This window comes from Pan troglodytes, chromosome 2 (genome assembly GCF_028858775.2).
Source record: "Pan troglodytes isolate AG18354 chromosome 2, NHGRI_mPanTro3-v2.0_pri, whole genome shotgun sequence".
Classification (NCBI taxonomy): Eukaryota; Metazoa; Chordata; class Mammalia; order Primates; family Hominidae; genus Pan; species Pan troglodytes.
This window is the reverse complement of record NC_086015.1, coordinates 170,141,609-170,155,463: the sequence shown is the minus strand read 5'-3', so window position 1 is coordinate 170,155,463 and position 13,855 is coordinate 170,141,609. Positions and strand designations below refer to the sequence as shown.

Sequence of the window (13,855 nt, the reverse complement as noted above, 5' to 3'; positions counted from 1 at the left end):
TCTAAATCCCTATACTCTGCTAGCTCAAATACCAGAGGTAACCAAATGGTTCACAGTCCTGGACTTAAAAGATGCCTCCTTATCCATATCATTACACCATAACTCCCAGTATTTGTTTGCATTTGAGGGTCCCTCTAACAAAACCACTCAGTTAAACTGGACAGTGTTAACTCAGGGATTCCAAAACAGACCCCACTTCTTTAGGCAGGCATTGTCAAGAGACCTCTCCAGGTTCCTTTATCCTTGTGTTAATGTATTATAATATGTAGATGACATTTTCCTGTGTGCCCCAACTAAGGAAATCTCTCAAGAGGGTAGAATGTTCTTAATTTTCTGGCTAACAGAGGATACAAGGTTTCAAAATATAAAGCTAAGCTTCATCAGACTTCAGTGAAGTACCTGGGCCTGGTCTTGTCAGAGGGGACCAGGGTGATGGGCAAAGAAAAGATTAAGCCCATCTCTTCCTTTTCCCTCCCAAAAACCCTCAAGGCAACTGAGGGGATTCTTAGGCATTATAGCATTCTGCATACTATGGATTCCTTAGTATGGTGAAATAGCTCATCCCTTATATAACCCAATAAAGGAGACTAGGACAGCTAAAATTTACTCTCTAATTTGGAAACCAGAGGCTAGAAAAGCCTTTGGCCAACTAAAACAAGCCTTGCTTAAAGCACCAGCCTTTAGTCTCCCCTTAGAGAAAACGTTTAATCTTTATGTGTCAGAAGGAAAGGGAGTAGCACTGGAAGTTCTAACACGGGCCTTTAGTCTCCCCATAGAGAAAATGTTTAACCTTTACATGTCAGAAATAAAGAGAAGGGCACTGGGATTTCTAACACAGGCCCAGGGTCCATCTCAGAAGCCTGTAGGCTACCTAAGTAAGGAGCTTGATTTGGTAGGCAAAGGGTAGCCTGCCTGTGTCCGGGCAGTTGCAGCAGTAGCCTTGCTGTACCAGAGGCTACTAAGTTAACCATGGTGAGTAACTTAACCATTTATACCCCTGTATAATGTGGCAGAACTACTGTCTTCTACAGGGATTCTCTGGTTAACAGATATCAGGTATCAAGCTCTGCTGTTAGAGAGACCTGCAGTCCAGTTAACAATCTGTGTCTCCTTAAATCCAGCCACCTTCCTCCCAGGGGAAGCTGGGGATCTTGAACATGACTGTGAATAAATAGTAGTAAAAACTTATGAGGCTAGGGAGGACCTCAAAGAAACCCCCTTAGAGAACCCAGACTGGATTGTCTTTATGGATGGAAGTTATTTTATCAAACAAGGGACCCATAAAATGAGATATGTAATAGTTGCCCTGAATGATATTGTTGAAAGCATATGATATGGTTTGGCTGTGTCCTCACCAAACTCGCAACTTGAATTGTATCTCCCAGAATTCCCATGTGTTGTGGGAGGGATCCAGGGAGAGGTAATTGAATCATGGGGGCTTGTCTTTCCCATGCTATTCTCATGAGAGTGAATAAGTCTCACAAGACCTGATGGGCTTATCAGGAGTTTCTGCTTTTCTTCCTCATTTTTCCTCATTTTCCTCATTTTTCTTGCTGCCACCATGGAATTAGTGCCTTTCACCTCCTGCCATGATTCTGAGGCCTCCCCAGCCATGTGGAACTGTAAGTCCAATTAAACATCTTTTTCTTCCCAGTCTCGGGTATGTCTTTATCAGCAGCATGAAAATGGACTAACACAGCACATCTCTCCCTGGGCACAAGTGCTAAAGTAGCTGAACTAACTACCCTCATGAGGGTGCTCAAATTAAGCAAAGGAAAAACAGCATTTATACTGATTCTAAGTATGCTTTGCTAGTCCTCTATGCCCATGCCACTATCTGGAAAGAGACAAACTTCCTCATGGCTAATGGGTCTCCCATTAAATACCATCAAGAAATTAATAAACTATTATCCTCAGTTTTCCTCCCACAGGAAGTGGCAGTAATACATTGTAAAGGCCACCAAAAAGAGATGGATGAAATAGCTGAGGAAAATAGGCAGGCAGACCAAGTAGCTAAATCAGCAGTGAGAGGGGCCCAAATTTCTGACCCACTTGAAGCCCCACTGATCTGGGAGGGTCCCATCAGATAAATAAAATCTCAATATTCCCCTGTGGAAATAGAATGGGCTACCTCTTGGGGATACATCTTTCAGTCCTCAGGACGACTACAATCAGAGGATGGCAAGCTTCATCTGCTGGCTACTGGCCAATGGAAAGTTCTTAAAAGGCTTCATTAGGCCTTTCACCTAGGTAGGGATAAAACCTGTCAACTGCCCCAGAGACTGTTCTCAGCTAAAAACCTGATACAAACTGTTTAACAGGTCATTAATGCTTGGGAGACTTGCCTTAAAAATAATCTCCTTGGCCGGGTGCGGTGGCTCACGCCTGTAATCTCAGCACTTTGGGAGGCTGAGGCGGGTGGATCACAAGGTCAGGAGTTCAAGACCAGCCTGGCCAACATGGTGAAACTGCGTCTCTACTAAAAATACAAAAATCAGCCAGGCATGGTGGCAGAGGGACTGTATGTAATCAGGGTTCTCTTAGAGGGACAGAACTAATAGGATATGTGTATATGTGTGTGTGTGTGTATGGGAGTTTATTAAGTATTAACTTACATGATCTCAAGATCCCACAATAGGCTGTCTGCAAGCTGAGGAGCAATAAAAGCCAGTCTGAGTCCCAAAACTGAGTGTGATATTTGAGGGCAGGAAGCATTCAGCACAGGAGAAATATGTGGGCTGCAAGGTTAGGCCCTAGGCCCGTCTCATCTCTTCACATTTTTCAGCCTGCTTTATATTCACTGGTGGCTGATTAGATTGTGCCCACCCAATTGGCCTTCCCCAGCCCACTGACTCAAATGTTAATCTCCTTTGGTAACACCCTCACAGACACACCCAGGATCAACACTTGCATCCTTTAATCCAATCAAGTTGACACTCAGTATTAACCATCACGGGGACCTCAAGTTAAAGATTACAAAAGATAAGTGTTAATAATTAACCTTCCACGGATATCCTTTTTATAGTCTTGCCTATGCTTTCTGTTCTTATCTTCATTCTGTTCTATACCATGAGGCACAATACTGTTTTCAGAATAATTGCTATGCTTTCTTTCTTATTTCTACAGTTTGGCACTAGATTCTTTCCTTGTACAATACACATGTTTAACTCACGCACACTTAACCTTGTAAAACATTTATTTATTTATTTATTTATTTATTTTTGCTGTCTCATATACAGACCATCAAATGCCAAATGGTCAGGCAACTGGAGCCTCAGATGATGGCTCTCTTTTGCTGAGGACCCTTAGGTAGATTTGTGCGAGGAATCTGATTGCCATTTTCCCCAAAACAGTGCCCCCAGTTAGCAGAAAGTAGCTAAGATTGGTGGGTGTCCATATTCTAATGGCAGTTAGATGTGCCTTTTCAGATGGGGAAATGATACAGACAGGAGGTAGGGAAATAGTAGGTAGAAAAGGACAAGGTACCTGGCAATGGCTCCACCCTCAAGCCTGGACCCCTGACCCTAAGTGAGAGCATAGATTCCTGTTTTTCTGCCTGAATATTACTTTTTCCAAAACCACCATAGACCATCCCACCCCTCATCCTGTACCCATAAAAACCCAGTTTCCATGGGCAGAGTGGTGGAGCATTAGAGTGGCATGGCAAAGAAGGAGAGAAGAAGCACCTGAACATTGAGAGGAGAAGCAGCAGCTGGATATAGGAGACTACAGTAAGAGGGTGGTTCATACAGGAATGGTCTAAGAGGAGTTTGGCTGGGGACAGCTGAACTCCTGGAGAAGAACACCTTCCCACTCCATTTCCTTTTCATCTCTCCATCCTGCTGAGAGTCACTTCCACTACTCAAAAAAATCCTCTGCATTCACTACCCTCCAATTTGTTTGCATGGCCTCATTCTTCCTAGATGCCAGACGAGGACCTGGGTGCGGGTACAAGAGGCTGTCACACTGACACTCCACGAGCTGTTTAACACTTAAGCTGTCCACAGACAGCAAAGCTAAAAGATGGCTCCTCCAGGATTCTGGGGATTGTGGGCAACCCCTAGATGTTGCCATGAAACCACACAGAGTTCTACTCCCGCTGCTGCCCAGAAGCACTTATCCCAGCCTCTGAACCCACTCACCTGAATGCTCCCATTCCCACAAGGGGTTTGAAAGTTGCAGGCTGAGTAAGACAGCCACCCCTTCGCAAGTCCCATGAAGGGGTCAAGGGAACTCTCTTGTCTCAGTAAGATCTTGGTTTAAGAAATATTTATGGTAACAAGTGAGCACATTACTATAATGTTAATGCTGTTAAAATCTTCATTTCAACGTGAACGTGGATTGAAACATCATGTCCTTAGTTTCCTTCTGAGAAAATGCGATAAGATTGCTTTTTTTCTCAAGCATCTTGGGATAACTAAATATGATAATGTGTGTAAAGTTCCTAACATAATCTTTGTAGTAGTACTCAATTAATGTTTTTCTTAACCACATATCTGTTCTCTGAGTCTAATTTATTAAAGATAATAAGCTAGATTATCTTTAAGATTTAAAAATAAATTATTCTATGATTTTCATTAAAAATATGTTTAAGAACAAATGAAATTACATCAGATGAGAGGCACAATTTGAAATCATCTCACTCTAGAAGCAGAATAGATTCCTGTTACATCTACTGTTTTTGGGTTTACAAGTAGCTTTGTTAGCCAGAGTTTCTTATGATCTGTGTACTGTGTATATAAGGTCCAGGCATCTGTGAGTTAATGAATAGGAAAAAGTATTGGTTGCATTTAAGACATTCTTTCTTTTTATTTATATTATATCCTCGTTTTGATCTTGGGCTGTCATTATTACACAATGTTTGCCAAGTAATGGAGGTGTTTTCATATATTTATTTATTTAGTTTTATTTATTTCTGTTTGAGACAGAATCTCACTCTGTCAACCAGGCTGCAGTGCAGTGCCATTATCACACTCCCTGCAGCCTCAACCACCTGGGCTCAGGTGATCCTCCACCTAGCCTTCCCAGTAGCTGGGACTATAGGTGCGTGCCACTGCCAGACTAATTTTTTTTTTTTCAGAGACAGGGTTTTTCCATATTACCTGAATTGGTCTTGAACTTCTGGTCTCAAGTAATCCACCCTCCCTGGCCTGCCAAAGTGCTGGGAGTACAGCCATGAGTCACTGTGCCTGGCCCCATTTGCATATATTTATAAGGAATTAAAGATTTATGTTTCTCCAAGAAATTCACAATCGGCAGTCTCCTACGCTATAAGTGTACCTGTGGTCTTAAGTCAACATACAATATACTATTTTTTTGAATCACCCCTTTTCCTCATATATTATCACAAACATCTTGCATATGAGATATGTAATGGTCACTGTATATTATTATAAAGTTAATGCATCTTAGGATCATTCTGGTTTGTGTTGTATATCATCCTAGGCAGAATTGTCAGCTTTGTGCTTGCAGCTGCTCTCAATCTGTCATCATAAATGATAAATGAGCATTGGAGTCTTATTTTCTATTGTACATTATTGTCACTATAAGAATGCAAGACCAGCATATCTTGGTTTTCTCACAAGCCCCTTTATGATCATAAGAACTTTACTAGAAAATCAGGGAACCTTACATTTCTAACTAAATAAATGATATTGTAAATCTGCTAAAGTTTTGGCGCAATACCATCAGAATTTAAACTAAAGCTTGATTTTGCTATATAGATCTCAATTAATTATTTCAATTTTTTAAATCTCTATGATTCTTGGTCTCTGAAGTACAACTGACAGAATTTTTCAAATAGATATTGTTGAACATTTGTCAGCAAATATAAAGTAGATAAATGTTTGGTAACATAGATCTCTCACATTTCTGCATGCATTGTGAGCAAGGCATTATTATTCTGTTTGTTCTGGGCTATTTTTTCAAGGATTTTTGTATGGTGAACAGTCTTGGAAGAAAAAATTATATCTCCTTTTAGAGGGAAAGACAGGTGTGCTCACAGTTTGAGAGACAAAGATATGTCTCATGCCAAAGCAAATATTATGAATGCTTATTGTCCAGTATAACAAAAACAATGTCTTTTCTGGAGCACAGAAAGAGGCATGTTACTGCCCAGTTTCAAAATTTGGGGTCTCCTAAGCTCTGGATTCTTTTCCTGTAATGCAACTCACTGAGAGCCCAGGCATCTATCTGGACCTATTTGCTGTTCCTGAGAACTTGAGTGAAAATGTTGGAAATACATTGAGGCTCATGCTGCTTACTGTGCCATGAAAAATAAAGTCCTTTGTTTCTGACCCTGCGCTCTTATTTTTTTCTGCCAGTTTCTTCCATGAAACATTGGTAACTTAACTTGTTAGGTTACAGGTAGGTTAAAATCAAGCCCCTTTACAATTTCTGACAATCTCTGTAAGAAAAAAAAAAGAGGGTTCTGAGGATATCAATGGAGAATTTGTTTTAAGAAACCAAATGCAACAAAAACAACACAATATATGCTTATTTATAGTTGTTTCCATCCCATTCTCAATTTTTAAAAATTTATTTACCAGTAAGTTTTATGTAACATAACATATATTATATTGCTGAGAGAAGAGCAGCATCAATATTATCATGGATGAGATTAAAATTTTTGGACCAAATATCAAGATATTTCTTTAGAAACCAGAATTAATTTGTGTATATATGTGTGTATAATATTTATTATTCTAAGTGACATTTATTTCAGAGACATGTAGACAATAGTTAAAATGGTTACTAATAAATAAAATGTATTTAAGCTTATGGGCAGAAAAGTACATTCTAGGCCTTCTTGAAATGAAATTGGCCAGACTAGGTACTAGACTAGAGGTGGAAAATTCTATATACTAATTTTAATTTAATGGACTATTAGTACTTTCCTGAAAGGTTATATGACTGAAATTATACTTTGATATATATGTAAGAGACTGTTTGTTTACTTAATAATTATAGGTAACTTCTGGTGCTGCTTTTTTGCTTTGTTTTGTTTTGTTTTGTTTTTTGAAGACAAGGTCTTGTTCTGTCACCCAGGCTTGAGTGCAGTGGTGCAATCATGGCTCACTGCAGCCTTGACCTCCTGAACTCAAGTTCCCTGGGTAGCTGAGACAACAGGCATGTGCCACCATGCCTGGCTAATTTTTGTATTTTTGGTACAGATGGGGTTATACCATGTTGCCCAGGCTGCTCTCCAAATCCTGGGTCAAGTGATCAACCCATCTCAGCCTCCCAAAGTGCTGGAATTACAGGCATGAGCCACCGCACCCAGCCCTGCTTTCTATTTTCAATAGAACCTGAATTCTAACTCAATAATCTACTGTCCTTACATGTGCATGCACTTCACTAAGCCTTGGTGATTTTATTTTCCTTGCAAAATTGTAAATAATAATAGTATTCAAACTGTCCTTTTAAAAGAATCACTGTAAAATTTTTTATTTATGAAAACCCTTAATGGTCTTAATATTTAAGACAATTTTAAAAATATTTGTATTGTCTTAAGCATAGATGTAGACAATGGAACGGAATTTTGCTGCTAGAACTGTTACATGTGAAAGAGATCCTGGTTACCCTGAGTTACGGGCTGCGTTGTAACCGTGCAGCAACTTCAGCCCTTGCCTCCTCAGAAGAAAGAATTAGACTGAGGCACATAAAGCAGAAAAAGAGATCAAGGCAAGTTCCAGAGCAGGAGTGGATGTTTCTTAAAAAGACTTAGAACAGTAAAGAAAGGAAAGGACCCTTGGAAGAGATGCAAGTGGGAGTCTGAAGGTCAAAGAGAGAAAAAGATGGGGCATTTAATCTTGATCCTAGGACTTTATAGTCTCACCTCTTTCCCATGATTCTTCCCTTTGGGTGGGCTTTCCATATGTGCAGTGCTCTCCTTGGCCTTGGTAATTGAGTCCAGCAGTGTGTTTAGAGAGTTATAGACATGACCATCTGAGGCTTTCTTCCTTTTTCCAGTGGAGCGTCCCCAGATCATCCTTTGCCATTTTTGTCTCTTAATGTGTGTGATGGTTAATACTGAGTGTCAACTTGATTGGATTGAAGGATGCAAAGTGTTGATCTTGGGTGTGTCTGTGAGGGTGTTGTCAAAAGAGATTAACATTTGAGTCAGTGGGCTGGGAAAGAAAGACCCACCCTTAATCTGGGTGGGCACAATCTAATCAGCTACCAGCCCAGCTAGAATATAAGCAGGCAGAAAAGTGTGAAAAGAGAGACTGGCTTAGCCTCCTAGCCTACATCTTTCTTCCATGCTGGATGCTTCCTGCCCTCGAATATTGGACTAAGTTCTTCAGTTTTGGAATTCAGACTGGCTCTCTTTGCTCCTCAGCCTGAAGATGCCCTATTGTGGGACCTTGTGTGAGTTAATACTTAATAAACTCCCATAAATATATTGTATATATATATATAATAAAAATATATATATTCTCTCTCTCTCTCTGTCTCTCTCTCTCTCTCTCTCTCTCTATATATATATATATATATATTCTCTCTCTATGTATATATATTCCATTAGTTCTGCCCTCTAGAGAACCCTGACTAATACAGATTTTGGCATCAGGAATGGGTCTAGAGGAACAGAATATTAAGGATGGAGGTATTTTGTTGGCTTTGGGGTCTATGGAGTTGGCTGCTTAATATGATTAGACCCCAATATGCTAAGGATTCTACTTCTAATAGTATGGAGAACACTGATAGTTCTTGGCATGCACTATTTAGAGAGTTATGCAAAATAAATGCATTTGACACTCCTGTTTCATCGCTCATGAGAGGCAAAGAGTTTAGTGACAATATACATAATACCTTCGACCATATATGCAGAACCATGGAACATAATGAAGCTAGTTTGTTGCTCCTAGGCTCAGTGGACAACATGGTGAAAGAAAATGATGAACTCAAGGATTCTATCTGCCAGCTTCAGAAGCAGATACTGAGCCTCAAATCTGCTAAGATTGCCCTGAATGAGAGTCTTATCTCCTGTAGAGAGCTGAAATTGTGGAAGAACAGACACAAGCTCTTATTATGTGAGAGCTGAGCTGCAACAAAAGTTACATGCACAGCCTTGCCAGGTGTCTACTGTTAAAGTGAGGACATTGATTGAAAAAGAATGGGACCCTGTAACTTGGAATGGGGATGTGTGGGAGGACCCTGATGAAGCTGGGGACACTGAGTTTGTAAAATCTGATGAACCTTTTTTGCTAGAAGGAACAGCTTCTGCATCCCTAGTACTGGCAACATCCCTTCCCCAGCCCATGCTGCCATCAGCCTTTCCACCATTGTCTGAGGAGATAAACCCTGTGCTTCCTGAGGCAAATTGATGGCCTCCTCTGAGGCAGTTGCCAGGCAAGATAATGTTGATTTTTTTCTGGAGCCACCCCCAACACCCCTGTTTGCCTCTAGACCTATAACTAGACTAAAGTCCTGGCAGGCCCTTAGAGGTGAGATTGAGAGTGTGACCCAAGAGGATGTGCACTACACTTGAAAAGAACTGCTTGAGTTTTCTAATTTATATAAATAGAAATCTGGAGAACAGACATGGGAATGGAAATTAAGGGTGTGGGATAATGGTGGAAGGAACATATGGTCATTTCCCCACTACCAGAATGCATAATTGGCATAGACACACTAAGCAGCTGGCAGAAACCCCACACTGGCTTTCTGACTGGTAGGGAGAGGGCTATTATGCTGGGAAAGGCCAAATGGAAGCCATTAGAGCTGTCTCCACCTAGAAAAATGATAAATCAAAAACAATATCACATCCCTGGAGGGACTGCAGAGATTAGTGCCATCATCAAAGACTTGAAAGACTCAGAGGAGGTGATTCCCACCACATCGCTGTTCAATTCTTCCATTTGGCCTGTGCAGAAGACAGATGGATCTTGGAGAATAACAGTGGATTATCATAAGCTTAACCAAGTGGTGACTCTAATTGCAGCTGCTGTACCAGATGTGGTTTCATTATTTAAGCAAATTAACACATCTCCTGGTACCTGGTATGCAGCCATTGACTTGGCAAATGCCTTTTTCTCCACTCATGTCTACAAGGCCCACCAGAAGCAATTTGCCTTCAGCTGGCAAGGCCAGCAATATACCTTTACTGTCCTACTGCAGGGCAATATCAACTCCCCAGCTTTGTTTCATAATCTTATTTGGAGGGACCTTGATCGCTTTTCACTTCTGCAAGATATCACACCGGTCCATTACATTGGTGACATTATGCTGATTGGATCCAGTGGTGTGTTTCCAGTTGTATGAAGGATAGCTGTATTATGTAAAGTGTAATTATGACCTTTTTATTGTCTTTATTTGAAGATCATGTATTATCTCGTACGGGTTCAAGTTTGACAAGGGGTAGACTTGTGATGGTTAATAGTGAGTGTCAACTTGATTGGAACGAAGGACACAAAGTATTGATCCTGGGTGTGTCTGTGAGGGTCTTGCCAAAGGAGATTAACATCAGTGCAGCAAGAATATAAGCAAGCAGAAAAATGTGAAGAGAGACTGACCTAGCTTCCCAACCTACATCTTTCTTCCATGCTAATGCTTCCTGCCCTTGCACATCGGACTCCAACTTCTTCAGTTTTGGAACTTGGACTGGCTCTCCTTGCTCCTTAGCCTGCCGACGGCCTATTGTGGGACCTTGTGATCATGTGAGTTAACACTTAATGAACTACCCTTTATATATATATATTCCATTATATATACAATACAATGTACATGTGTAGGAAGTTGTCTCTCCCTGGTGTCTGCCTTTAATTAACACTTTAATGTTAACAGGTGGGGACCATCAGGAACTGGCCTCTCCCTGGTGCAGGCTGCCAATTTATCACTTTTAGAGAGGCAATGTGATAATTGCCAAACCATCACCTGACATTTCTGGTGTGTTGGGGGAAGAGTCCTCTCCTGCCCTGCTCATGCCTATCTATCTACCTATCACAGGACCACCTCTTTTCATCACTCCGTGGAGCCATACATAGGAGTGTTCCATAGAACCTGTCACTGCAATTTGAGGCTTTGTGCCTGGAATTCTGTTTCCAAACTAGAGATGAAATTAAATCTTACATATGAGCCAAATGTGTTTATGCTAGCAGCATGTGCCCAGCATGTCCACATTAAGTATGTTTAAATGATGGTGATAATGGAATTTCAGCATCATAACTAAAATTTCATTTGTCAAATTAGAAACAGAAATATCTTTTATTGATTCTAAAGTCTGCTTTTTATGTGATGCTTTACTATTAAAACTAACCTGGAAATAGCAGGTTGCTGTCTACTATAACAATTTTAAATTTCAAAAACAAAGCAATTTATAATACTTTCCGTATTATGGTATAATCTTAAAATAATCACTTATATTAATCTAACCACACTTGGATACAGCAAAACTTTAGATGAGAAAAAGACTAAGATGCTAAACAAAAGCAAAACATCAAACAAGAAACATGCTTATTTTTCTTAGAGCAAATCTTCATTCTGTAAATGATCAAGAAGAAAGCCAGAAGAATTGACTCCAAGCAGAGATAACTAGACTTGCCTCTAAACAAAACAAATTCTGGTTGTGAAGAAGGAAATTAAAGATGCTACCACTTGACATTTTTTTTTTGCATTGGTTAAAGTAATCAAAGTGATATTCTATTGAATGTGAAGAGATGCTGCATAAGTAAACATGGACGATTTAGAACTCTTCATCTCTCATATTGTATTCAATTTACAATCTTGGAAAAAAATCAATAGGCCTTAGTTCTCTTTTTGTCTCCCCTCCTTTCTGCTAGCCTCATGCCATTAATCTGCATTTAATGGGCACAACAGCCTTAGATGCTGTCTTTTAGGTAATGTAGCTGTTCTTTTCTGGAATCACTAATCTCTTTGCTTTAGGCAATGTAGTAACCTCTTCTTTCTTGGAACCCTGTGAAGACCCAGACAATTCCTTAGTTCCTTAAGCCAAAATTATCACTATTATCCACCAAAAACTTTCAGATCAGCTTTGATTTTAGCCCTAAGATATATTTGTAGAAATGAAAGGGAAATATGAAAAGTTTGTGGTACTACTGCCAGAAATGATGTAACTAGTGAAAATAATTAAGAAACAAATTGACCATTTACATATTTGCTTCTGTTGAAGAATCAGTTATCTATTATGTAGTGCTTATTCTATGATGGGAACTGGATTAAGCACTTATGCATTATCTATTTTATTCACCCAGAGCAACATCCAATTTTTATTTTAAATCTGATTTCATCACTCCTTCCTGAAACCCTCTAATGGCTTTCCATTGAGCTTAGTTTCAAATCAAAGCTATTTATCACAATTACAGCCTTACATACATGGATTGTGTCTAAACCTTTCATCTCTACTTCTACTACATTCTTTCTTGCTCACTAGACCACAGCCTTACTGCCCCAAGGCCCTTCTACTTTGGGGATTTTATACTGCTCCCTCTTCTCAGAACACTTTCTTCAAATTTTTACAGGGCTGAGTTCTCATTATCCAGTTCTCTGCAGTTATTATCTCCTCAGGGAGGCCAAGGCCTTTTCTCTTGTCAGGTATTCTTGTTAAAATTCTTGCATTTAAATCAGAGGTTTCTGCATCTTTTCTGATGGACCTTGAGATTTCAATGTCATCTTATTACTCTGGTTAGCAGTTTCCTCTTAATGTATTGGTCTGAGTGGATTTTTTCCCTTTTTTCTGAGTTCAGTTAAGCATGAATTGGGATTTCCCCCCCCAGTATTTCTATGTATTTTGAGTGAAAGGGTATTTTAGAATTTGTAACATTCCCTAGGTCCTCATGCCATATATATATATGCATATCTATTTCCTCTTTCTTTCAAATTTCCTCTTTCAAATACTCAAATTTCCACTATAAGATGCTTTATATTTAGACTATACTTTTTCTAGTTTTAAACCTTTTTTTCCTCAAGAATTAATGCTCTTTTAATGAAGGAAGAAATAAGTGCATTTTTATTATTTACTAGAATAATTCAACTTCTTATTTATATTTTGGTTAAGTATTTACTTTTTAGGCCAGTTCTATAGCAATAACTTTCAGAATGATTGCTTTCTAAATTTTGTCTTATGACATTAATAGCCTGTCTCTGGGATTCAATGTTTTCCTCTGGAATTTAGTCTGTGTTTTACTAAAGTATATCCAAAAAAATTTTTTTTTCAAAAAAGATGCATGGTGGAGTGTGGGGGTGACTTTTTGAATAGTGTTGTAACTAAAATGCCTTATTTCTTTCTTTCACTTGAATCTAATAGGACATAAAGTTGTAGAAACAAATTGTTCTCCTTCTTTGGGAACTTCTAGTATTCAACTTTACTTACAAGCTTTGTACATTTTCTCTGAATATTTTTAGATTTAAAAAAAATTCTTTATAGTGTGTCATACATTAGGTATTTCTAGCTCTGCATCTCTTTCTTATTACTCATCAAGTCTTTTCAGTGTGAAGATTTGTTTTTACTCTCCATTTTGAAAAAAAAAAAATCTTTTAGGCCAGGCGCCGTGGTTCACGCCTGTAATCCCAGCACTTTGGGAGGCTGAGGCGGGTGGATCACAAGGTCAGGAATCCAAGACCAGCCCGGCCAACATGGCGAAACCCCGTCTCTACTAAAGACACAAAAATTTAGCCAGGGTTACTAACAGGTGCCTGTAATCCCGGCAACTCCGGAGGCTGAGGCAGGAGAATCGCCTGGGCAGAGATTGCGGTGAGCCGAGATCACACCATTGCACTTCAGCCTGGGCAACAAGAGCAAAATCTTTTAATACCTATTGATATCTTTCATCTATTTCCCACATTTTTTCATTCTAAAAGTAATTTCAATCAGAAGTACTTTCTGATTGATACT

General features: G+C 39.5%; 1 long non-coding RNA gene across 2 annotated transcripts in view; it reads left to right on the top strand.

Annotated features, from left to right (window-relative positions):
• The first annotated feature begins 4,111 nt into the window (after positions 1–4,111).
• The window catches only part of LOC107970524 (uncharacterized), a 68,901-nt gene continuing 59,157 nt past the window's right edge, over positions 4,112–13,855 (top strand). Inside the window, exons 1-2 of one of the 2 annotated variants that reach the window (XR_010155861.1) lie at positions 7,585–7,683; positions 10,592–10,661. This is a non-coding gene — a long non-coding RNA (uncharacterized LOC107970524). Of the gene's footprint in view, positions 4,247–7,584; positions 7,684–10,591; positions 10,662–13,855 lie in introns of those variants that run through there. The other variant, XR_010155860.1, reaches the window with a different exon arrangement.